The sequence below is a fragment of the Pan paniscus genome, chromosome 22, assembly GCF_029289425.2.
Source record: "Pan paniscus chromosome 22, NHGRI_mPanPan1-v2.0_pri, whole genome shotgun sequence".
In the NCBI taxonomy this organism is placed as follows: domain Eukaryota; kingdom Metazoa; phylum Chordata; class Mammalia; order Primates; family Hominidae; genus Pan; species Pan paniscus.
Window position 1 is genome coordinate 12077862 of NC_073271.2, and position 24396 is coordinate 12102257.

The window sequence follows — 24396 nt, forward strand, 5'->3', positions numbered from 1 at the left end:
GTAAATCACTCTGCTAGATGCTTTACATAGTCCACTCAATTTTCCCTTAAACAACTTCCCAAGGCTTATGTTTTTTTTCCTATTTATTCTTAGGAAAACTAAGAGTCAAGTGATCAAGTAACCATCAAGGAAGCATTCATAATCTTTCCATTGGACCAGGTCTATCTCCATGTTTATTCAACACACAGTGGCGTCAAATGGTATCCTCTTTATAAAACTTGCTCAAATTAGGGATTCTTCCCCCTCCTTCCCCATCTCCACCCAGAACTCCAAGGTATGACAGCAATCTGGCTCAACCCTTCAATCTCCCAGGTGAACCAGCATCAAAAGAATTCCTAGCAAGAACAACTTGGCATAGTGAAAAACAACGTGCCAGTTGAGGAATTAGATGTTCTGGGCTCCATTCACCTGATCAGCTGTGTTACCTCTGCCTGATGATTTAACTGCTCTTAGCCTTATGTTCCTTATCTTTAACTGAGGTTAACCATCTAGTTACATAGAATATTTTAGTTTGAGTTATAATGGAATCTCTAAGAGAATAGGTATATGTTGTAAGTATTCTTTAAATTAACATTTAATCCATAAACTGCAAATTAGGGACATTGCCCACACTTTTTAATTTAATTTTATTATTTTTGAGATAGGGTCTCACACTGTCACTCAGGCTGAGTTGCCATGACACAATCATGGCTCACTGTCGCTGTGACCTCCTGGGCTCAAGCAATCCTCTCACCTCTCAGCCTCCTCAATAGCTGGGGCTACGGGTGCCTGCCACCATGCCTGGCTGATTTCTGTATTTTTAGTAGAGATTTGGTCTCACAATGTGGCCTAGGCTGGTCTCGAACTCCTGGGCTCAAGCGATCTGCCTGCCTCAGCCTCCCAAGGTGCTGGGATAGCAGGCATGAGTCACTGTTCCCAGCTGCTCACAACTTTAAAAAAGAAAGCTTGATGTCTCAACTACATTCTAATGTCATATGGATTATGTTCCAACAAATTCTTTTTTTTTCAAAGAAAACAATTATTTAAAAAATCATTAACAGGTTTGTTTATTATTTGACATTTAAAATGTGCTGTTTTTATATTGAAATAACTCTATCCAAAGTGTACGAAGAGAGAATGGATTCCCTAAGATGGTCAAGTGCAGCAGCATGTTAGCTATCAGACAATAATAAATTGGGAATGACAGATAGTGCTGACCATGGTGCATTCCATAGTGAGAATGGTAAGGACTTAGCAGCTTCCCATTAAATTAATGAGAACCCTCAGCCTTTTTGGCCAGCAAGATTAAGCAACATAATGGAGACATCTGAATACCTTTCTACCACCCTGGGAATGAAAGGCAAGATTGAAAGGACAACCAATTCAGTTAAGTGTTTGGCTTTTCACCCAGGTTACCCCTAGATTGGGCTGTTATTCCACTATTCTCTCATTTTGGTTTTCAAGATCAGCAGCAGCTAAAATAGCATTTTGAAGTATTTTAGGTTGTTTATACCCTTGTTTCCTGAATCAATAAGAAATAAAAAGACCAGGAATCCCTCCAGGTCCCTAAAACTGTCCAATAAAGGTGTGCTGTTAATTTGGATTTATAAGCAGGGTTTTCATTTTATGGTCTGCTTGCTTTTTATAATCAGCAACTCTTCAGTCTGCTATCTAAAAGGAGGCATAGCAATTAGTTAAAAATTAAAATGAAAAAGACTAGAATCTAACTGTGGATTTTTCCTCTTCTGTGAGGCAGGATGTGAAAAATCAAAGTATTGGATTAGGAATTAGGCGAGTAGTGCCACTAACAACATGTGCAGCCTGGAAAAATCCAATCTCTCAAAGCCTCAGTCTCTCCATTGGTAATCAGTTTGACAGTATGATGGCTACGTTTTTCAGCATTTCTAACTATATTGCTCTCTTTAAAAACAAAGACTGATATGGAGAATGAGTAGGTAACAGAGCACCAGTATTCCCGAGAAGATATATGCCCAAGAAAATGAATCCTCTCTTGGGCATACATCTTCTTCTGTAAATGGGAATCTATTTACAGATTTTATTTATTCATTTTTCTTGAGACAGAGTCTCACTCTGTCTCTCAGGCTGGAGTGTAGTGATGCGATCTTGGGATCCTGGCTCACTGCAACCTCCGCCTCCTGGGTTTAAGCAATTCTTGTGCCTCAGCTTCTTGAGTACCTGAGAATTCAGGTGTGCGCCACCACACCCGGCTACTTTTTGTGTAGAGATGGAGTTTCACCATGTTGGCCAGGCTGGTCTCACACTCCTGACCTCATGTGGTCCACCCACCCTTGGCCTCCTAGAGTGCTAGGATTACAGGCGTGAGCCACCATGCCCGGCCTATTTACAGATTTATGCTATCTATTTTTCTACTATTGAACACTCAAATTCTAATCCATGGAAATTCCATTTATATATTGAAGAGTAAGCACACAGAACATTGTTCACATTGCTACTGTTAGTATTTTTTACCGGGACTTATAACATCACCTGTTAGGTCAACATTGATCCACCAGTCAACACAATTTGTTTGTATTTTTGCTTTCTTTAATCCATAATTTAATTCTCTTAACCCCCCTGGGAAAAATCCGTAGGCATCACTTTGAAGTTTATTTCTCATAATCTTTGAAAACATAGGTCATTAAGTGACTGTGTTTCCATTTAGAGGATTAATCCTCTGTGTGTTTTCTAATTCCTTAGGCTGACTAGTCTTGTCATCTCAATAGCCATTAACATCTTACCCAGAGAACGGAAGCTTAAAGAAAGCTGTTGAAGATTTAAGATAATCTATAAGTTTGGATAGTTTTTTTTATTTATCGTATTTATTTATTTATTTGAGACAAGAGTCTTGCTCTGTCACCCAGGCTGGAGTGCAGTGATGCGATCTCGGCTCACTGCAACCTCTGTCTCCCCAGTTCAAGCGATTCTCATGCCTCACCCTCCGGAGTAGCTGGGATTACAATCGTGTCCCACCACACCTGGCTAATTTTTGTATTGTTATTAGAGATGAGGTTTCACTGTGTTGGCCTGACCTCAAGTGATCCACCCACCTCAGCCTCCCAAAGTGCTGGGATTATAGGCGTGAGCCACTGTGCCTGGCCAAAGGTTTTAAAATTGTAAAGACCTGTAACATTAACCTTTGCATAGAGAAACACATAGTGGGGTTACTAGATCTGTATGTTTCACAGACTTCTGAGAGAGCTCAAGCCCCAGGAAAATAATGAAATCAAACTTTAGTGTCCAAAATTTCTTAGTAGTTTTTTATGAAAGTCTGCAAGGAAAAGAAATAGCAACATTGAGCACTTACTATTTGACAAGTCCTTTCTGTATATTAGCCTGCTTTATCTTATCTTAGCCCTAAAAGTGTCATGAGTCCTGGTTCACATATAAAGAAACTGAGGCTTAACAATGTAAGGATTCTTCCTTTGACTCTTTCTATGACAGGTAGTCAACAGCAAAATCAGTATTCCAACGCTAGTCTATAAAAGTCTAAAATTGATGTTTTCACTCTGTCACTGCTTCTCTTGCAAAACCTATTAGATATTCCCTTTATTTCTGCCCTTCATGCTTCTTTCTCTCTATTGATTGATTGATTGATTGAGACAGGGTTTCACTCCCATTGCCCAGGCTAGAGTGCAGTGGCGCGATCTCAGCTCACTACAACCTCCACCTCCCCAGTTCAAACACTCCTGTCTCAGCCTCCAGAGTAACTAGGACTACAGGCACGGACCACTATGCCCTGCTGATTTTTATACTTTTAGTAGAGATGGGGTTTCACCATGTTGGCCAGGCTGGTCTTGAACTCCTGACCTCAAGTGATCTGCCCACCTTGGCCCCCCAAAGTACTGGGATTACAGGTGTGAGCCACAGTGCCCGATCACTCTCTCCATCTTTAAACTCAAAGGTGGAGACTTTTTAGTTAAATTTTCTTCCACCTACCAAGCTTCTGCTAATAAAGTAATTTTTGTTTTATTAGAGTTAGCATTTATTGAGAACTATGTGGCCTAAACTGCACTGTAGGGTTTGGCACTATAAGAATAGCATTTACAGATTTGAAAACAAAGGCTAAAAAGATTTAGTAATTGCCTACGATGAGCTTGTTGGTGAGTTCTGAAGAAAAAAATTCAATCCCTTATCCATGTAACTATAGAGTGTGCAGTTAGCCACTATTTAAAAATCTAAGCCTCAGGAAGAAAATATATATTAAAATTTCTTTTATTTCAAGTAGGGGGGATTTAATTAAATTTGTATTTTTCAAAGAGATTTGGTTGCTTATCTCTATTCTGAAAATTCTCTTCAGCCTTTTGCTTTTTGAAAAACGATTTGCACTATGCCTAAGAAAAACAAGAACCAAACAAAATGCCACTGATATTATGGTATACCACTGCCATCTAATGGCCACTATGGCTAACAAATTGCAAATGTTTTATGACTGAAAATGACCAATGTACAATTATTAAAATATGGAGATGCAAGGTTGAATTTGAAGGGAAATGCTAGAGTAGTGTAATTTGATTTTATTACTTACTGTGGATCTGAGCCATCCCAAGAGTAAATACACAGTTTTAGCTCTTCCTGCATGTGTCATGAAGTGAACATTAGTGTTAGAGGCCTTTAAACAATGAATTGTAAAAAGCAAACACACCATGTGCAGTTGGGAATTTTGCTGTAAATTTTGTAAACTTTTTGGGTAAGCACGATTTTAAGTCGCATCTATATATTTCAAAAACATTTTGGAATTAGCTGTGGGAATGCCGTGCTGGGCTTGGTGACTGATACATACACTGAGCAAAACCAACTGGTGTTTTGGTCCATAGGTGCATGGATGGTACTACCGGATACAGCATTTTGGATTTTTATTGCATGTAGATTAATGTAACACTTCATTTTTCATTTGTTTGTTTGTAAATTTGTTCAAACACTTCTTTATTTGTTAGCTTATTTAAACCACTTGTGCCAGAGATGCCTGCCCATTTTGGCATGGAGAAACCAGAGATTTTGGATTCAGATATGTTTAGAACCATGAGTTGGAAGGACATTCAGTTACTCATTTAGCAAATATTTATTGAGTTTTGGTGAGGTGTTGCACACAGAGTAAACATGACATACTCTTCTTCCCTTCAAAGTAATTGTAGAAGTATCAAGTAACTATAGAAAGCAGAAACACAGATAGGCAAACACAAGACAAAATATGGCTAGTGGGATTGAGGACATGTTATCCCAACATGTGAGACCTTGGCTTTTGAGAAAACAGCAGAGGCAGAAAGGTCACTCTCACTTTCCCATCACACTTTTCTCCTAAAGCAGACTACAAAATCCAGCGAGCTTACTCTTTGACCTTCTCTAGACCCTCATTTCAGAGGCATCCTCCCTATACCAGGAGGAGAGAAACAGGGACACAGAAAAGAATCTGCACAAGCAGAACTTGCTAAATCCCCCCTCCCCCAGTTTATTATCACTAGATTATGCCCTCTGTCCAATCACAATTCTTGACAACTGTTCACTCTTAATCAAACTGAAGCATTAAAATACATAAGCTTACCTGTTTGTGGGATCTTCAGATTTCTGAAGCCTCCTCTCTTACATAAAATTTATATTAAATGAATTTAAATCCTACTCAAACTATTCCTAAAAATAGTTGAAGAGGGAATATTTCCAAACTCACTCTATGAGGCCGGTATTACCCTGATATCAAAACCAGACAAAGAAACAACAACAAAAAAGAGAAAACTACAGGTCAATATCTCTGTTGTAAATTGATGCAAAAATCCTCAACAAAATTCCAGCAAACTGAATTCAACAATACATTAGAATGATTATTTATCATGACCAAGTGGGATTTATCCCTGGGATCTAAGGATGGTTCAACACACACAAAATCAATCAGCATGCCACATCATATCAACAGAATGAAGAATAAAACCATATGATCATTTCAATTGATGTAGAAAAAGCATTCGATAAAATTCAATATCCCTTCATGATAAAAACCCTCAAAAAACTGGGTATAGAAGGAACATACCTCAACATAATAAAAGCCATATATGACAGACCCACAGCTAGTATCATACTGAATGGGGAAAAACTGAAAGCCTTTTCTCTAAGATCTGGAACATGGCATGGATGCCCACTGTCACTACTGTTATTCTTCATAATACTGGAAGTCCTAGCCAGAGCATTCAGACAAGAGAAAGATGTAAAGGGCTCCAAATTAGAAAGGAAGAAATCAGATTATCCTTGTTTGCAGATGATATGATCTTGTATTTGGAAATACCTAAAGATTTCACAAGAAAGCTATAAGAACTGTTAAATTTACTGATAAATTCAGTAAAGTTGCAGGATATAAAATCAACATACGAAAATCATTAGCATTTCTATATTCCAACAGTGAACAATGTGAGAAAGAAATAAAAAATAGTCCCACTTACAATAGCAATACATAAAATTAGATACCCAGGAATTAACTTAACCAAATAAGTGAAAGATCTGTATAATGAAAACTATAAAACACTGATGAAGGAAATTGAAGAGGACACCAAAAAATGGAAAAATATTCCATGTTCATGGATTGGAAGAATCAATATTGTTAAAATGTCCCTACTACCCAAAGCAATCTACAGATTCAATGCAATTTCTGTCAAAATACCAATGACATTCATCACAGAAAAGGAAAAAAAAATTCCTAACAATTATATGGAACAAGAAAACATCCAGAATAGCCAAAGGAATCCTGAGTAAAAAGAACAAAACTCGAGGAATCACATTACCTGACTTCAAACTATACTACAGAGCTATAGCAACCAAAATGGCACGATACTGACATAAAGACAGAGTCGTAGACCAATGAGAATAGAGAACCCAGAAACAAGACATGCTTATAGTGAATACATTTTTGACAAAGGTGCCAAGAACATACACTGGGGAAAAGACAGTCTCTTCAATAAATGGTGCTGGGAAAACTTGATGTACAGATGCAGAAGAATGAAACTAGGTCCCTATCTCCAACCATATACAAAAATCAAATCAAAATGGATTAAAGACTTAAGTCTAACACCTCAAAATATAAAACTACTACAAGAAAACATTGGGGAAATTATCCAGGACATTGATCTAAGCAAAGATTTCTTGAGCAATACCCCACAAAGAGGGACAACCAAAGCAAAAACGGATGAGTAGGATCACATCAAGTTAAAAAGCTCCTACATAGCAAAAGATACAATTAACAAAGTGAATAGACAACCCACAGAATGGGAGAAAATATTTGCAAACTACAACTAGCTACTCACCTGACAAGGGATTAATAATCAGAATACATAAGGAGCTCAAACAACTCTATAGGGAAAAAAAACCTAATATTCCAATCAAAAGATGGGCAAAAGGTCTGAATAGACATTACCCAAAATAAGACATACAAATAGAAAACAGGCATATGAAAAGTGCTCAACATCACTGATCATCAGATATATGCAAAAAAAAAAAATCTAACAATGAGATATCATCTCACCCTTGTCAAAATGGCTTATACCCAAAAGACAGGCAATAACAAATGCTTGCAAGGATGTGGAGAAAAGGGAACCTCCTTGTACACTGTTGGTGGAAGTGTAAATTGGTACAACCACTATAGAGAAGAGTTTGGAGGTTCCTCAAAAAACTAAAAATTGAGCTACCATATGATCCAGCAATCCCACTGCTGGGTACATACCCAAGAGAGGAAACCTCTATATTAAAGAGATATCTGCACACCTATGTTTGTTGTGGCACTGTTTACAATAGCTAAGATTAGGAGGCAACTTACATGCCCATCAGCGGAAAAATGGATAAAGAAAATGTGAAACATATACACAACGGAGTACTATTCAGCCATAAGAAAGAATGAGATCCAGTCATTTGCAACAACATGATGGAACCGAAGAAGATCATTATGTTAAGTGAAATAAGCCAGGCACAGAAAGAAAAACATCGCATGTTCTCACTTATTTGTGGGATCTAAAAATCAAAACGGCTGAACTCATGGACATAGCAATTTGAAGGGTGGTTACCAGAGGCTAGGAAGAGTAGCGGGGGATTTGGAGAGAGGTGGTGATGGTTAATAAGTATTAAAAAAAATAGAAAGAATAAATAAGACCTACTATTTGATAGCATAATAGAGTGACTATAGTCAATAATAATTCTATATTTTTTAAATAACTTTAAAGAATGTAATTGGATTGTTTGTAACTCAGACAATCGAGAGGATTCTCCATCGTGTGCTTATTTCTCATTGCATGCCTGTATCAAAACATCTCATGTACCCCAAAAATATGTACACCTACTATATACCCACAAAACTTTTTAAGTAAAATTTTTAAAAAATTAAATTGTATGCTTTTTTTTTGTTGTTAATCTGTCTTTTTTTATCGGGGTCTTGGCCATGAACCTAAGATGAGAAGGAAAGATATTTCTTTTCCCCTACATGGCATTGCAAGGAATGAGTGAAGAACAATGTCTCCTTGCTTATATGTGTGTCTCTAGAAGTCAGCAAGCACCTCACACGTGGTAAACACCCAAATGTTACTGGATGAATGAATAAAGTAGCATTAATTGAGTTAAACGTGAGTGTTATAAGACACCTAACCACAATTCGACAGGTTGCTGTCTGGAGTAGGAGACTGGGCTAAGGCATGATTAGGCATAAGCAGCCATGAGAGTCGGTGGAGCAGTGTGTTTCAGACAGACTTCAGGGATCTTTTTTTCTCTCTTTTTCTTTTTCTTTTCTTTTCTTTTCTTTTTTTTTTTTTTTTTTTTTTGAGACAGAGTCGCACTCAGTCGCCCAGGCTGGAGTGCAGTGGCTCAATCTCGCTCACTGCAAGCTCCACTTCCTGGGTTCACACCCTTCTCCTGCCTCAGTCTCCCGAGTAGCTGGGACTACAGGCACTTGCCACCATGCTCAGCTAATTTTTTGTTGTTTTTTTTTTTTTCAGTAGAGACGGGGTTTCACCGTGTTAGCCAGGATGGTCGCGATCTCCTGACCTTGTGATCCACCCTCCTCGGCCTCCCAAAGTGCTGGGATTACAGGCATGAGCCACAACGCCAGGCCTTTTTTTTCTTTCAGAAATCTGTTTTTCTTTGTTTTCATAGGTTATTGGGGAACAGGTGGTGTTTGGTTATATGATTAAGTTCCTTAGTGGTGATTTGTGAGATTTTGGTGCACCCATCACCCAAGCAGTATACACAGCAGACAATTTGTAATCTTTTATCCCTTACCCCTTTCCCATCCTTTCCCCTGAGTCCCCTGTGGCATTCTTATGCCTTTGCATCCTCATAGCTTAGCTCCCACTTATGAGTGAGAACATGTGATGTTTGGTTTTCCATTCCTGAGTTACTTCACTTAGAATAATAGTCTCCAATCTCATTCAGGCCACTGCAAATGCCATTAATTCATTCCTTTTTATTGCTGAGTAGTATTCTAGTGTGTCTGTGTGTGTGTGTGTGTGTGTGTATGTGTGTGTGTATGTGCCACAGTTTCTTTATCCATTCATTGATTGATGGGCATTTGGGTCGGTTCCACGTTTTGCAATTGTGAATTGTGCTGCTATAAACATGCATGTGCAAGTATCTTTATCTTTTTCGTATAATGATTTCTTTTCCTCTGGGTAGATACCCAGTAGTGGGATTGCTGGATCAAATGGTAGTTCTACTTTTAGTTCTTTAAGAAATCTCCACACTGTTTTCCATAGTGGTTGTACTAGTTTATGTTCCCACCAGCAGTGTAGAAGTGTTCCCAGTTCACCACATCCATGCCAACATCTATTATTTTTTGATTTTTTGTTTATGACCATTCTTGCAGGAGTAAGGTGGTATTGCATTATGGTTTTGATTTGCATTTTCCTGATCATAAGTGACATTGAGCATTTTTTCATATGTTTGTTAGTTATTTGTATATCTTCTTTTGAGAATTGTCTATTCATGTCCTTAGCCCACTTTTTGATGGGATTGTTTGTTTCTTTCCTTGCTAATTTGTTTGAGTTCATTGTAGATTCTGGATATTAGTCCTTTGTTAGATGTATAGATTGTGAATACGTTCTCCCACTCTGTGGGTTGTCTATTTACTCTGCTGACTTTTCCAAATACTTACAGTCAACTGATCTTCAGCAAAGCAAACAAAAACATAAAGTGGGAAAGGACACCCTATTCAATAAATGGTGTTGGAATAATTGGCAAGCCACATGTAGGAGAATGATGATGGATCCTCATCTCTCACCTTATACAAAAATCAACTCAAGATGGATCTAGGACTTAAATCTAAGACCTGAAACTATAAAACTTCTAGAAGATAACATTGGAAAAACCCTTCTAGATATTGGCCTATGCAAGGATATCATGACCAAGAACCCAAAGGCAAATGCAATAAAAAAAGATAAATAGCTGGGACTTAATTAAATTAAAGAGCTTTTACATGGCAAAAGGAGATCTGGTTTTTAAACCTCTGTCAGTGCAGCTATGATTCTAATCCTGAGTGTCATTACTTATATCTTAAGTAAATCTCTATACCTTCCTTGGCCTTCGATCTTCATTTAAGAATGAGGAATGTGATAGTTAATTTTATGTGTTAATTTGACTGGGTCACAGGGTACCCAGATATCTGGTCAAACATTATTCTGGGTGTTTATATGAAGATATTTTTGGATGAGATTAACATTTAAATCAGTAGAAATGAGATAAAGCAGATTATCCTCCATAATGTGGGAGGGCGTCATCCAATCAGTTGAAGGACTAAATAGAACAGAAGACTGATCCTTACTCAGGTGAGAGCAAATTCTCCTGACAGGCAGCCTTCTCACTGTCATATTGGCTCTTCTTCCCAATTAGCCTCAACTTTTCTAATTGCTTAGCAAAGTTGTGCAAGGGATTGCTCAAAAATATGCAACTCTTCAGAAGCCTAGGCTTGGAACCATCATCTTGTCACTCCCGCCACATTTGATTTGCCGAAACATGTCCTGAGGCTAGCCCAGTTTCAGAGGAGAGGAGATGGACACCACCTCCTGATGGGAAGAAAGTTAAAGTCACATTGTGAAGAACTGGGAATGATTTTTGCAATCAGCCTACCACATTTATCTACCATCTTCATGCATTTTCCAAAAATTCCTTTACCAACTCTTTAACATTCTATTTATTCATGAGGTCTACATTACCATAACCATATATGAAATTGTGGGTTTAAAGTTAAAACTTTTTTATGTGCATTAGACATTATAACTCTTAAAAATTTAGAGAAAAAAACTTACCCACATACTTAAATAAGGTAGAGTTCAGAAGTTTGTACGGGATTGAGAGACTGATAGGAAATTCTCTAACATGCTGTGAGATAGTAAAAATGATCTCTCTAACAAGTACTAGAGTCCCTGTTGTGTCCATAGCACTAGAACAAATGCAGGGGAAAGGACTAAGAACTTAAAACCTGTTTTAGGAGAGTTTGCAACGCAGAGTGGCCAACAGAATCATCTTGTCCACCTCCACACTAGCCAACCCATAAAGAATGTAAACCCTATGTCTATCATACAAAGAATAATTAAAATGGTATTTGGAAAAGGAGGTGATCAAGTGGAAAGGAGGGATAGAAGAAGGAATCATGGACTGAATTGGCTTCAAGCTAGACCTTCAAATATGAGTAGGAGAAGAATAGATAACCTTAAGGTAGGGAGGCTTTTTAAATGGGAAAGAAGCCCCAGCTAGAGGCTCAAAGACAGTAAATAAAAAACCACAGTTAGAAGTCAGTAAAATTAGATATATAATGTTAAAACCAACATTATTCACATTATGGTATGTAAATGACATTATATAATACTTACTTTTGGTCATCAACATGGTGGTCATTATGCACATCTGAATTTAAGAGAGACAGGAAATATATATAAAGAGTTGAGAAATGGGGATGAATTCTACTTCTGGTAAGGTAGGGCTGCATACTTTGAACCAATATTCCTACTAAAGACAAGGTGAAAAAACGGACATTTTATCAAAGCCATTAGCCTAATGACACAAAAATCTCAGAAAAATGGTGAAAAATTATCAGGTGAAGATTCAAAAGAAGGTTAAAGTGCAGAAAAGTGAATCCAGCTGAGAGGGTAATTTTTCCCTTGGGACCATTAGCTGCTCAGGACCTGGCCAGCACTTTTGATGGCTTCTCAGGGATAAAGACACCAAAGGTGGCATCTAGGCCCACATTTTAAGCTTGGGGCCCTAAAGACTACATTCTGAATCAACCTCAAGTAGCACTGCCCTCACACAGACTGCAGCCCAGCTTCAAAGCAGCTAAATCTCTGAAATTGAGTTAAGGTGTTCTAAGGCTACCAGCAATTTAGAAATTTTGTTTTTCAGCCTGTTTCATGTTCCTTTCAGCTAAGTTTTCCTTCTACTGGACACAGGTGGAATCTCAATGAGAAAAGATATTCATGAGACTATTAAGGAAATATAAAATGATGTATCATGTGTGCTGCAAAAGGGAATTTTATTTATTATGCTAAGGAATTTAGAGGAAAACATTGCAGCTTTGTTTATTTTAAAAAATAATAAAATTAAAAGTTAAACTTTTTTATTGGTGGCCAACCAAGGACCATTCATATATTTGGCTGTCTTTTGACATCTCCTTTACTTGAAAATCCATTTAGAAGGCTTTTCTAATGTGCTATGTGTGGAAATTGGTTGCAAGATTTAGAACAAAAATAATTCTGAGTGACATGTGAATTATCAAGTCATAGCTGAGAGAACTAAATCCAGTTTCTGAAGAAATAATACAGTTAGCCTTGTACCATTGGCTCTGATGGAGTTTGATTTTTGTGAGGTATGGATGTTTTCAGTTTTTGATACATAGTCTCAAGATATAACTAAAAGTAGGCTTTGGTGCTATTTTTGGAGGTGTATAATCTGCTACTCTACTTAAAATGTTTTGGTACATCTTCCTGTTTAATTCATTTCTCTGAGTCCCAATATGTCAGAACAAGATGTCCTCCTTCTTTCATTTTGGGGGACCCAATTTTTATTTCTGTAATTTTAATTATCACTTGTCTACCCTCTTCTTTACAGTGTTTTTACATGTGGGCCACTTTGTTAAGTGACTAAGCAAAGCCTGAGCCACCAGATGCTGACTTGCAGGAAAAAAATGAACTTAATGTACTCCAGTAAATCCAGTGGTAAAATTTGCCACGGCCAGGTCTTATAGTACAACACATTAAACAGGAATCTGTGTCTAAGATATTCAAAATTATTTTAAATTTTTAGTAAAATCAGCAGAGAATAACCATGAAATAAAAAAAATGGAAGCAAATATAACCACATCATAAACAAAATGTTCTCTTCCTCCAAACCTTCCATGGTAATTAATTTTATGTGTCATCTTAACTAGATTATGGTGCCCAGTTGGTTGGTAAAACCCTAGTCTACACATTGCTGCACAGTATTTTTTAGATGTGATTAACATCTACAATTGGCTGGCTTTAAGTAAAGCAGATTACACTCCATAATGTGAGTGGGCCTCATCCAATCAGTTGAAGGCCTTGAGAGTAGAGACTGAGGTTTCCCAAAGTAGAAGAATTCTGTCTCCAGATTGTCACAAGGAAATTCTTCCTGAGTTTCCACCCTTCAGACTCAAGAATGCAATATCAACTCTTATCTGAAATCTGAGTCCAGTTTTTCTGCCTGCCCCATGAATTTCAGGCTTGCCAGTCCCAATAACTGAGTCAATTCTTTAAAATAGATCTCTCTCTCTCTCAATCTCTCTCTCAATCTCTCTCTTTCTCTCAATCTCTCTCTCTCTCGTGTGTGTGTGTGTGTCTGTGTGTGTGTGTGTTTCCCTGGAGAACCCTGACTAATTCTTACACCTTCCAAGGAAGGAATAAGTTTCCAATGGTTATTTGTAACATTCCATGTAAATATCTGAATGCATCTAACATACATGTAGAGAAGTATTTTTAATATTGCCTTTGCATTTTGTTTAAAACCAAATGGATAGTAGCCACTTATAACCCATTTATTATGTATAGCTGTTTTAATACTTTCCAGGAGGTTATGTTCTTTTGACCCTCTGAGGTTTCTTCCCACAGTTTCACCCTACTTTTGCTTTCATTCTAATCCTTAAAGAGCATGAAAGCTTATTCTTTTCCTCCCTGAGTAAATAAAACCAATATAGTTATGTCATCTTGTGGCCCTTTGTGTATTTTAGGCCAATTTTTTTTTCCTTTCATGAAAGCAACTATTGACACAAAACTATTTAAACAACTATTATTTACATCTATAGGAAAAAATACTACTGATTTTTATAAAACAGTTGCCAGAGAATTATGATTAAGGGCAATTTACGAAAGGCATGTGTGTTACGGCCATTGCTCAGGGCAACAACTAGTTGGGAAGAAACAAAAATAATTTGTTACAAAAGAAAAGTGAGTTAGTAATGGAAAAGTCTAGAAGATAAGTATTTGATGAGTATATGAAGACTAATTTTGACATTTTCATTCTCAGCTTCTTGTAAGTAGGAGAAAAGAGTTCAGTTTTAGACAATCAAATGGAAAATTCTAAAAGGTACATTTAAGAATTTCTTAATCTTTTCTCATAATCTAATCAGACTGACTATATCACAAATAGTTGTCATGGAAAAGAAAAAAAGTGTAGGCAGCTAAGGGAAGGAGATAGAGGAAACAAAAAAAGAACAGTTGATAAAATATCCAAAATTGCATAATACATTAAACTTATAATTTTTCAAATGTCTTTATATAGTCACTTGGAGATGATGATTAACTGTATTAGTTTCTTCAAAACACACTTGGGAAGGTTTTAACGAAGTTATATAAGTACCAGTGTTCACAGTATGGCAGGAGAATTTTATCTTAGCAACTGGTATTAGTGATCTAAAAATGTTTCGCCCTTCTATGAGCACCCTAAAATCTGTTCTTACACACACCCTCCAGATTTTTTCCAACTTAAATTGGCAAGTCTTTGATTCTTTTTATGTATATGACATCAACCAAACTTGCAAGTTTTTAATTTGTAGTTTATTCCCTTTGCTATACTGACACCAAACTCTAGTGACAGGTGTGGACAAAGTAGGGATAAGAGAGACGTGTGGGTAATAGACTGTTTCTTTAAGGAAATCACTATGGTGAGGCGGCAACAAAATAATCCTCAAGCAATGGAGAAAGAACCCTCAGACAAGAAAAAGAAATCTGCTTTTGAAGGTAGGAGATGCTTCATGGAAGGTGGGTGAAAACCCCTGTAGATCTGATTTCTGGTTCTTGAATTTAGATATTTGGGTTTAAAATTCCCTCCCTTTACACCATCTAATTCTACTAGAGTCACGCCACCGTACAGGTCTTCCATTTTTGCTACCATACTTCGGTGGCAACAATACTATCTCCCAAACTTTGTTCCCAAGGACACACAGGATGACATAATTAGCAGTACACAGGATGACTTAATTAGCAGTTTTCACAACTCTTTGTCATGGATTACTGAATTCCAAAACCAAAATATTAGGGAACTTCAACTAGATGCATTCAGACCAGACAACCAATCCCATTTTCTCCATATTTTCCCAGGGATATTTAGTTTGTGTCTATCTGTATCAATTAAGAGGTTGTTTTGCAATAAGTAACAGAAACATACTGTGGATAGCTTAAATACGTATACTTTAAGGATATCAAGAGCTCACTATATTAATAGAAGGCTTGTCTGAAGCCGCATCTCTTAGCATCTCATCTGGCCCAGATGTGGGCACTGCTGTTGAGAATGAATTGCTATCATTCTTGTATGCACCACGAAGTAAAGATTCCAAACCATGTATGGAAAATCCAGTTGAGAGAACTAAATCATCGTAACTGCTTGGCCGCCAGGCTGTTCCTTAACCTCTTTGCCCTTTGCAGTGGGAAATAAGATACTGCCTTCCAAAAGGAATCATCACGGTGGGAAATTACCTGCAAATAGGACACCACGCCAGCTCAAAATACAAGTGGGTACTGAAGTTCCTTATCCTTAGATGTTGCTATCCTTATACTCAGCATAATCTTCACCATTGACTAAAATGCCCTCTAATGTAGATAACTTGCATTTGCCTCTTAGAGAACTCTGAACTGCTGCCACCCTGAACATGTCTTGGCTTCTTTTTTCCCCCTAGTAGGATCAAAAGCAAGTTTTTTTTCATTGTAATTGTTGAGTCATCGTCAATCTATTAACTTGTGTTGATTTGCAAGGCGGCAGCCAAATGACTGTCACAATAACAAAAGCCAAGTCTCCTTTGATTGTAGAATCATCAATAATATTTATTCACTTGTCTCTGGCATGAGACAATTACTTTTCTGCTACAGAAAGGCCGTTTTAATTGAACTTGTATTTCCTGCTTCCCAGGCATTTTGAGTAGGAGGAGGGCAGACCTCCTCACCATCTAATGCAATTGTTTTGCATCATCTTAATTTGAGTGGAGGCTGACATTCCCGAATTCCTGATTACATGCCAAGCTGTGGGGTGTGGCAAACAGCTCAGTTGTTTTAATTCCAGAAACTGAGTGGTGACATTTTGCTAAGCTTCTGTCATATACGCCCTCATGAAGGGTGGGAAAATTTTGAACTCTGGGCTTCAGTTTATGTGTTATGTTTAGTAAGTGTGTAAGTAACTAAAGCACCTTTGTTTACTTGGTTTTGACATTTGGAGAATGAGGTTTTCTCACCACAAGATAGAATACCAAGTGAATCTTGTTCTTCACACGTTCCTGATAAAGATGAAGAAACAAATGATTGAGAAGTTAAATGATAATTTAAAAAATGTGGTAAATACCAAATGAATAGTGTAGGCAGAAAAGGGAATAAGAAAGAACTTTGGTGACGGTCATGGCAGCGGGAATGGTGGGCTATCCCTTTACCCCAAGTTCTGCATCACAGAGAACAGGTTTAATTTTTTCTATGTTCAGATAAAAATCAACCAAAAAATTCTTTTAATTTGTACTACTGCTAGGTAAATATTTCTGCCTCCATTCCCCTAGGAGAAGATACTAATGCGTAAACTTATTCCACTACTACCCCAAATAACTGTTCAAACCCAAAGTAAAGACTTGGACCCCAAGCCTGAATCTGGTACATGTGATCCCTAGGTTGCCAGCCTTAAATATGTATAACTTTGCATTGAACCCAAGGTTAGATCTTGGGGGGGAAATCTTTGAGTTGCTATGTCCAAGGGAAAATGTCTATGAATGTGACCTGGGGCATCATGTCTTTTTGCCCAGACCCTGAGAGGACCTGCATCTGTTTTCAGACCAACCTCCATCTGGAACTTAATATCCGTACAAAGTGGATGATTTTAGGGGACTGCCTGTGGCTTAGGCAGAATTGTAGAGTCAAACAGAGAAAGAAATCATCTTTTTAATAAACTGGTGCTACAGGATTTTCCAGTTTAAACTCCAGTTACCCTTCCTTTATCCCTCCTGAATTGGTTTTATAAGTTTAAAAGAACAGACAATGAAGTCCTGTCAGACTGGTTCACACAAACTCCACAGCACCTGACAGGTTTGAAAAACACTAACATTTGAGTATTCCCAAGTGTCACACACTATCTGCACATATTCTGGGTATATGAGTATGGAAAGGAAGGGACTTCTCCAAAATATTTTACAAACCCTGAATTCCTCTAATGGGGTTAGAAACTCCTTTCCTAAATCACAACTTCAAGAAAAAAACTTCTGGAATCCTACAATATAGTATCACCTCTAAATTTTTTCTATCAAATCCACAGTACAATAAAGACTTCATAAATAAAACTTATAAATAAAATTTATAAATAAAACTTATAAATAAAACTTATAAATAAAATTTATAAATAAAACTTATAAATAAAATTCATTTATAAATAAATAAAATTTACAAATAAAATTTATAAATAAATTTACAAATAAATTTATTTATAAATAAAATTTACAAATAAAATTTATAAATAAATTTATTTATAAATAAAATTATTTATAAGTACATAAAATTTATAAATAAAATTTATGTATTTATAAATAAAATTTATGTATTTATAATAAATAAAATTTATTTATTCATAAATAAAATAAAATTTGTAAGCAAAACTTATTTATTCTTAAATAAAATAAATAAAAGAGTAGATGGGACTACAGGCCCAGATAATTTTTTTTTTTTTTTTTTTTTTGGTAGAGACGAGGTTTCACCATGTTGGTCAGGCTGGTTTTGAACTTTTGACCTCAAGTGATCTGCCTGCCTCAGCCTCCCAAAGTTCTGGGATTACAGGTGTGAGCCACGGCTCCTGGCAAGTCTTGCCTTTAAACATAAAATGCCAAGGAGTAACAAAGTGAAGGAAACAGACTTCCCAGAATTTTTGGTGCTATTCTTTGATAGCAATGGCACTAGTAAGAGGAGAAACCTACACTGTATTTTCTTTGTCCCTGATTGCCATGGAGTAGGTCATCCAGGGGAGGGGGTAGTGTGGTCTTTTGGAAGAATATGAAAAGGGGAGTTAGAAAGAAGAACGAAGGAGGTATGGTTTGTGATATGATCTTGCCCTTCTCAAGTAATTAGAAATTTGAAGGTGCTTGAGAGTATCAAATGTTACTAAATTGTACACATATTTCTAATTCCTTACTCCTAAAACATCACTTAATAAAATTCACTTAAAAAAAAAAACCTCTCATCAGAGGTGTCTAGTTTTTGATTCAACAGCAGGTGAGGATCTTAGAGGTTGCCGCTCCATTCTAACAAGTAAAAAGTTAAACAGCCTGAAAAAATCAGCAACTCTTGTCAGGTCTGTAAGCAAAGTGAGGTCCCAGAGCAAATCGCTAATCCTAAAATTGGAGAGATGGACAAGTGACTATAGAGAAGCACAGCTTACCAGAGCAAAAATCTCCCTGGAAACCAGTAGGAAAACCTGAACTGTAATTTATGGATTGCTAAAGGCTCAGTATGGACAAGTCTGATAGATAAAATCTCTAGGGGAACCCAATCATTTTGGGGTCCCCATAATTTTGTGAGTTTCGCCTCCTGGAGTCCTAACAGGTTCTCTCAGTGAACAGTGAAGAAAAATCTCATTCTTCCAGCACAGGGAGGGGAAAAGATCTCACCTTGAAATACACCAGAGCATTCTGTTCTACTTAACAAGGTTGCCCTCAGGAGAAGCTATTTAACCAGAACCTAACTTAATGTGGTTTTCTCAGAGTCTGCGTGTCCTGGTAGAAGAGAAATACCCAATCCCAGTCCCCTCTGGCTTCCAGATAGGGAAAGAGAAACCCAACTCCAGCCCAGTCCAGCCATCGTGCCTCATGAGAAAGGGAAGGGGACTGAAAAGCCCTTGTGAAGTTCACAGTCCAGGTAAAAGCTCAATAAACACTGACACCTATTCATGAGACTATAGGACACTTCTCCTCCTTTCACATCTTTCCACCATATTACTAAAGTCCTGTTCACAGTAGTTTCTTTAACTCTATCCATCGTGTCCAGCTATCAAGAAAAAAATTACAAGCTGTCCTAAAAGGCAAAAAGCATAATTTGAAGGGACAGAGGAAGTATTAGAACCAGACTCAGATATGGCCAGGATGTTAGAATTATCAGACCAATGATTTTAAACAACAATAAATAATGTGCTAAGGGATCTAATAGATAAAGTAAATAGTACGCAGGGACAGACAGGTGATGTAATCAGAGAGATGGAAATTCTAAAAAAGGACCAAAAAGAAATATCAGCGATCAATCATACTATAACAGAATTGAAGAATGTATTTGATGGGCTTATTAGTAGACTAAAATTGGCCGTAGAAAAATCTTTGAGCCTGTGGATATCTCAATAGAAACCTCCAAAAGAGAAAATCAAAGAAAAGAAAAACTGACAGGAACAGTACAGAATATCCAAGGGCTAGGAAAACTACAAAAGGTGTAACATGTGTGTAATGCAAATACCAGAAGAATAAGAAAGAGAGAAATGGACAGAATAAGTATTTGAAATAATAATGACGAAAATTTCCCCAAATTAATATCAGACACTAAACCACCAATCCAGGAAGCTCTGAGAACACTAAGGAAGATAAATACACCCCCACCCCCAAAAAATACACTTAGGTATATCATTTTAAAACTATAGAAAAATCAAAGATAAAGAAAAAATCCCAGAAGAAGCCAAAAGAACAGAAAACCTTACCCACAGAGAAGTAAAGATAAGAATTACATCCACCTTCTCCTCAGAAACCCTGCAAGAAAAAAGAGAGTGGAGTGAAATATTTAACATGTTCAGGGGAAAAAAAAGCAACCGAACTAGAACTCTGTGAAATTATCTTCAAAAGTGAATGAGAAATAAAAACTTTCTCAGACAAACAAAAATTGAAGGAATGTGTTTCCAATAGACGTATGTAGCAAGAAATGTTAAGAGGTTTTTTTAGCAAGAAGAAAAAATATATAGGTCAGAAACTCAGATCTACATAAAGGAAAAGCATAGGAAAAGGAATAAATGAAAGTAAAATTAAAATTTTTAATTTTTTCATTCTTAATTGATCTAAAGGATAACAGTTTTTAAGATAATAACAACAATATGTATGTGTGTATACATGTGCTTATTTATGCTCATGTATAAATTAAATGAAATACAGCAATCAGACAAAGGATAGGAGGAAAGAATTAAGATTATTTTGTTATTATAAGGTACTATACATACTACCCATAATAAATGGTATAGTCTTATTAAAGTAGATTTGAATTAGTTATAAATGCATATGGCAAACTTCAGGGAAACTACCTTTTAAAAAGTATAACTGATGATCTAGGAAAGGAGAAAAAATAAAATCATATAAAATTCACAATTAAAATGATAAAAGACAGAACAATAGTGTGCTATAGATTGAATGTTTGTCCCCCTCCAAAACTTATTTAGAGATTGAATTGCCAATGTAATGGTATTAGGAAGTGAGACCTTTTAGAGGTGATTACGCCATGAGGGTGCCACTCTAAGGGGTGGGTTTTATGTCTTAATAAAAGGGTTTTCAGAAGTGGGCTCTCTCTCAACTCTTGTGCTTTTCTGCTGTGTAAAGAACAATATTCTTCCCCTCTGGGGAATTCAGCATTCAAGGTGTCATTTTGGGAGCAGAAACCAGGTCCTCAGCAGATACTAAAGTTGCTGCTGCCTTGATATTAGACAATATCAGCCTCTGTAATTGCAAGCCAATAGATTCCTATTCATTATGAATTACCCAGTCCGTGGTATCCTGTTATAGCAGCACCAGCAGATCAAGAAACATTGGAAGACAAAAATAGGAACAAGCAATTAAAGCAATGAATTAAAAACAGTAATGAATACAATAGATACTAATCCAATTACATTAATAATCACTTTAAACATCAATGGTCTAAATGCACCAATTAGAGAATAAAGATGATGAGAGTAAATCAGAAAGCAGGACACAGCTAGACGTTGTCTATAAGAAACACACTTTAGTTATAAAGACATACAGAATAAAAGTAAATGGATGGAGACAGATAAACCGTGCTAACACTGATGAAAAGAAAGTGGTGTCACTATTAATTTCAGACAGAGTAGACTTCAGAGCAAGGAAAGTTATCAGAGATTAAGAAGGGCATTACACAATGATAAAGGGGTCATTTCTCCAGGAAGATATAATAATCCTGAACACGTGTTTGCCAATAACACGATGTCAAAATATGACACAATAAGGGATTTTGGCACGTATTTCAAAACTCCTTGATCAGAAAAGGGAGACCCAGCAGTCGAAAATCAATAAGAACATAGTAAAATTCAACAATACCATCAATTAACCGGATATAATTGACATTTATAGAGTACTTTATTCAACAACAGTAGATTATATATTCTTCCTAAGCTCACATGAAACCACATGAGATCACAATTTGGGCCATAAAACACACCTCAACAAATTTAAAAAAATAGAAATTATACAATTTCCATTCTTATACCACAGTGAAATTAAACTACAAATCAATAGCAAAAAGGTAGCTGAAAAATCTGAAAATATGTGGAGATTAAACAACATACTTTTAAATGACTCATAAGTCAAAAAAGAAATATCCAAAAAAATTTAAATATTTTGAACTAAACAAAAATGAAAACAAATTAAAATTTGTGTGATACAGTGAAAGCAGTGCTTACAGGTAAACTTACAGCATTGAATGCACATGTTACAAAAGAAGAAATATTTAAAATCAATTATCTAAACTTTAACTTAGGAAACTGGGAAAAGAAGAGCAAATTAATTTCAAGGTTAGCATGAGAAAAGAAATAATAAAAGTTAAAGCAGAAATCAATGAAACTGAAAATAGAAATTCAATTTTTTAAAATCAACAAAACCAAAAGCTGATTCTTTGTAAAGATCAATAAAATTGATAAGCCTCTAGCTAGACCAAGTTATTAAAAATGAGAGAGGACGCCGGGAGTGGGGGCTCAGGCCTGTCATCCCAGCACTTTGGGAGGCCAAGGCGGGCGGATCAGGAGGTCAGGAGATCAAGACCTTCCTGGTTAACACGGTGAAACCCCGTCTCTACTAAAAATACAAAAAATTAGCCAGGCATGGTGGCGGGCGCCTGTAGTCCCAGCTACTCAGGAGGCTGAGGCAGGAGAATGGCATGAACCCGGGAGGCGGAGCTTGCAGTGAGCCGAGATTGCACCACTGCACTCCAGCCTGGGCAACAGAGCGAGACTCTGTCTCAAAAAAAAAAAAAAAAAAGAGAGAGAGGACAAAAGTTATAAATACCAGAAATGAAAGAGAGGGCATTACTATGAATCCCATGGACATTAAAATGATAATAAAGAAATACTATAATGACTTTATGCCCATAAATTTGATATTCTAGAGGAAATAAACAAATTCCTTGAAAGACACAATCTATCAGAACTCACAAAGAAAAAATAAAAACTCTAGCCTATATCTACTTAAAAAAATTAAATCCCCAAACAGAAAGCACCAGACCCTATGGTCTCACTGGTAAATTCTATCAAACATTTAAAGGAATAAATTATACCAATTTTCTACAATCTCTTTCTGAAGATAAAAACAGAGGGAATAATTCCTAACTTATCTGTGAAGCCAGCATTTCCCTAATAGTAAAAGCAGACAAAGACATTACAAGAAAAGAAAACTATGGACCTGTATCTCTTATGAATGTAAATGCAGAAATCCTCAACAAAATATTAGCAAATTGAAGCCAACAATATATAGAACAATTATACACCATGACCAATGGGATTTATCCTAGGTATGTGAGGCTGTAGGCTCAGCATTCAAAAATTAATTGATGCTATCATCATACTAACAGGCTAAAGATAACAAATCACATAAGCATATAAATAGATGCAGATAAAGCATTTAACAAAATCCAGCACCTTTCATGTTAAAAACTTTCAGTAAACTAGAAACAGAGGGAAACTTCCTCACCTGATAAATAGTATCTATGAAAATTATTATTCTGAATGGTAAGATATGAAAAACTTTCCTACTAAGATGAGGAACAAGGCAAGAATGTCCCTCCTCACCACTCCTTTTCAACGTTGTACTAGAAATCTTAGTGCAATAAGACAAGAAAAGGAAATAAAAGAAATATTGATTGTAAAAGAATAAATAAAGGTGTCTATTTATGGATGACATGATTGTCTATGTAGAAAGTCTAAGAGAATCGACCAAAAACTCTTGAAACTAATAAGCTATTAATATATAGCAAGGTTGCAAGATAAAAGGTTAATATACAAAAAGTCAATTGCTTTCCTATTTCCTGCTTTCCTTTCCTGTATTTCCTGTAAATAAATCAATTTGACATTAAAAATGCAATACCATTTACATTAGCACCTAAAAAACAAAATACTTAAGAATAAACCTAACAAAATATATGCAAGATCTATATTAGGAAAACTACAAAACTCTGATGAAAGAGATCAGAGAACTAAATAAATACATATTGCATGTTAATGAATAGGAAGACAATATTGTGAAGATGTCAGTTGTTCCCAACTTGGTGTATAGATTCAATGCAATCTCTATCAATATTCCATCAATTATTTTGTAGATAACGCTAAACTGATTCTAAAATTTATATGGAAAGGCAAAATATCAAAATAGTTAACTCAATATTGAAGGAGAAGAAGAAAGTCAGAGGACAGGCATTACTTGATTTAAGACGCATTACAAAGCTATAGTAATCAAGACAGTATGGCAATAATAAACAAAAGATCAATGGAACAGAATAGAATACCCTGAAATAGACTCACATAAGTATATTAGTTAATTAATCTTTGACAAAAGAGCAAAAGCAATTCAATGAAGAATTGATAATGTTTTCAACAAATGGTGCTGAAATAATTGCACAGCCACATGTAAAAAAATTAATGTACATACAAACCTTACACCTTTCACAAAAAATG

The 24396-nt window shown here is 36.3% G+C and overlaps 1 long non-coding RNA gene across 1 annotated transcript in view; it reads right to left on the reverse strand.

Annotated features, from left to right (window-relative positions):
- The window catches only part of LOC106634208 (uncharacterized), a 59470-nt gene that overhangs the window by 20168 nt on the left and 14906 nt on the right, over nt 1-24396 (reverse strand). The window contains exon 2 of the long non-coding RNA XR_004668414.3: nt 20158-20206. This is a non-coding gene — a long non-coding RNA (uncharacterized LOC106634208). The remainder of the gene's footprint in view (nt 1-20157; nt 20207-24396) is intronic.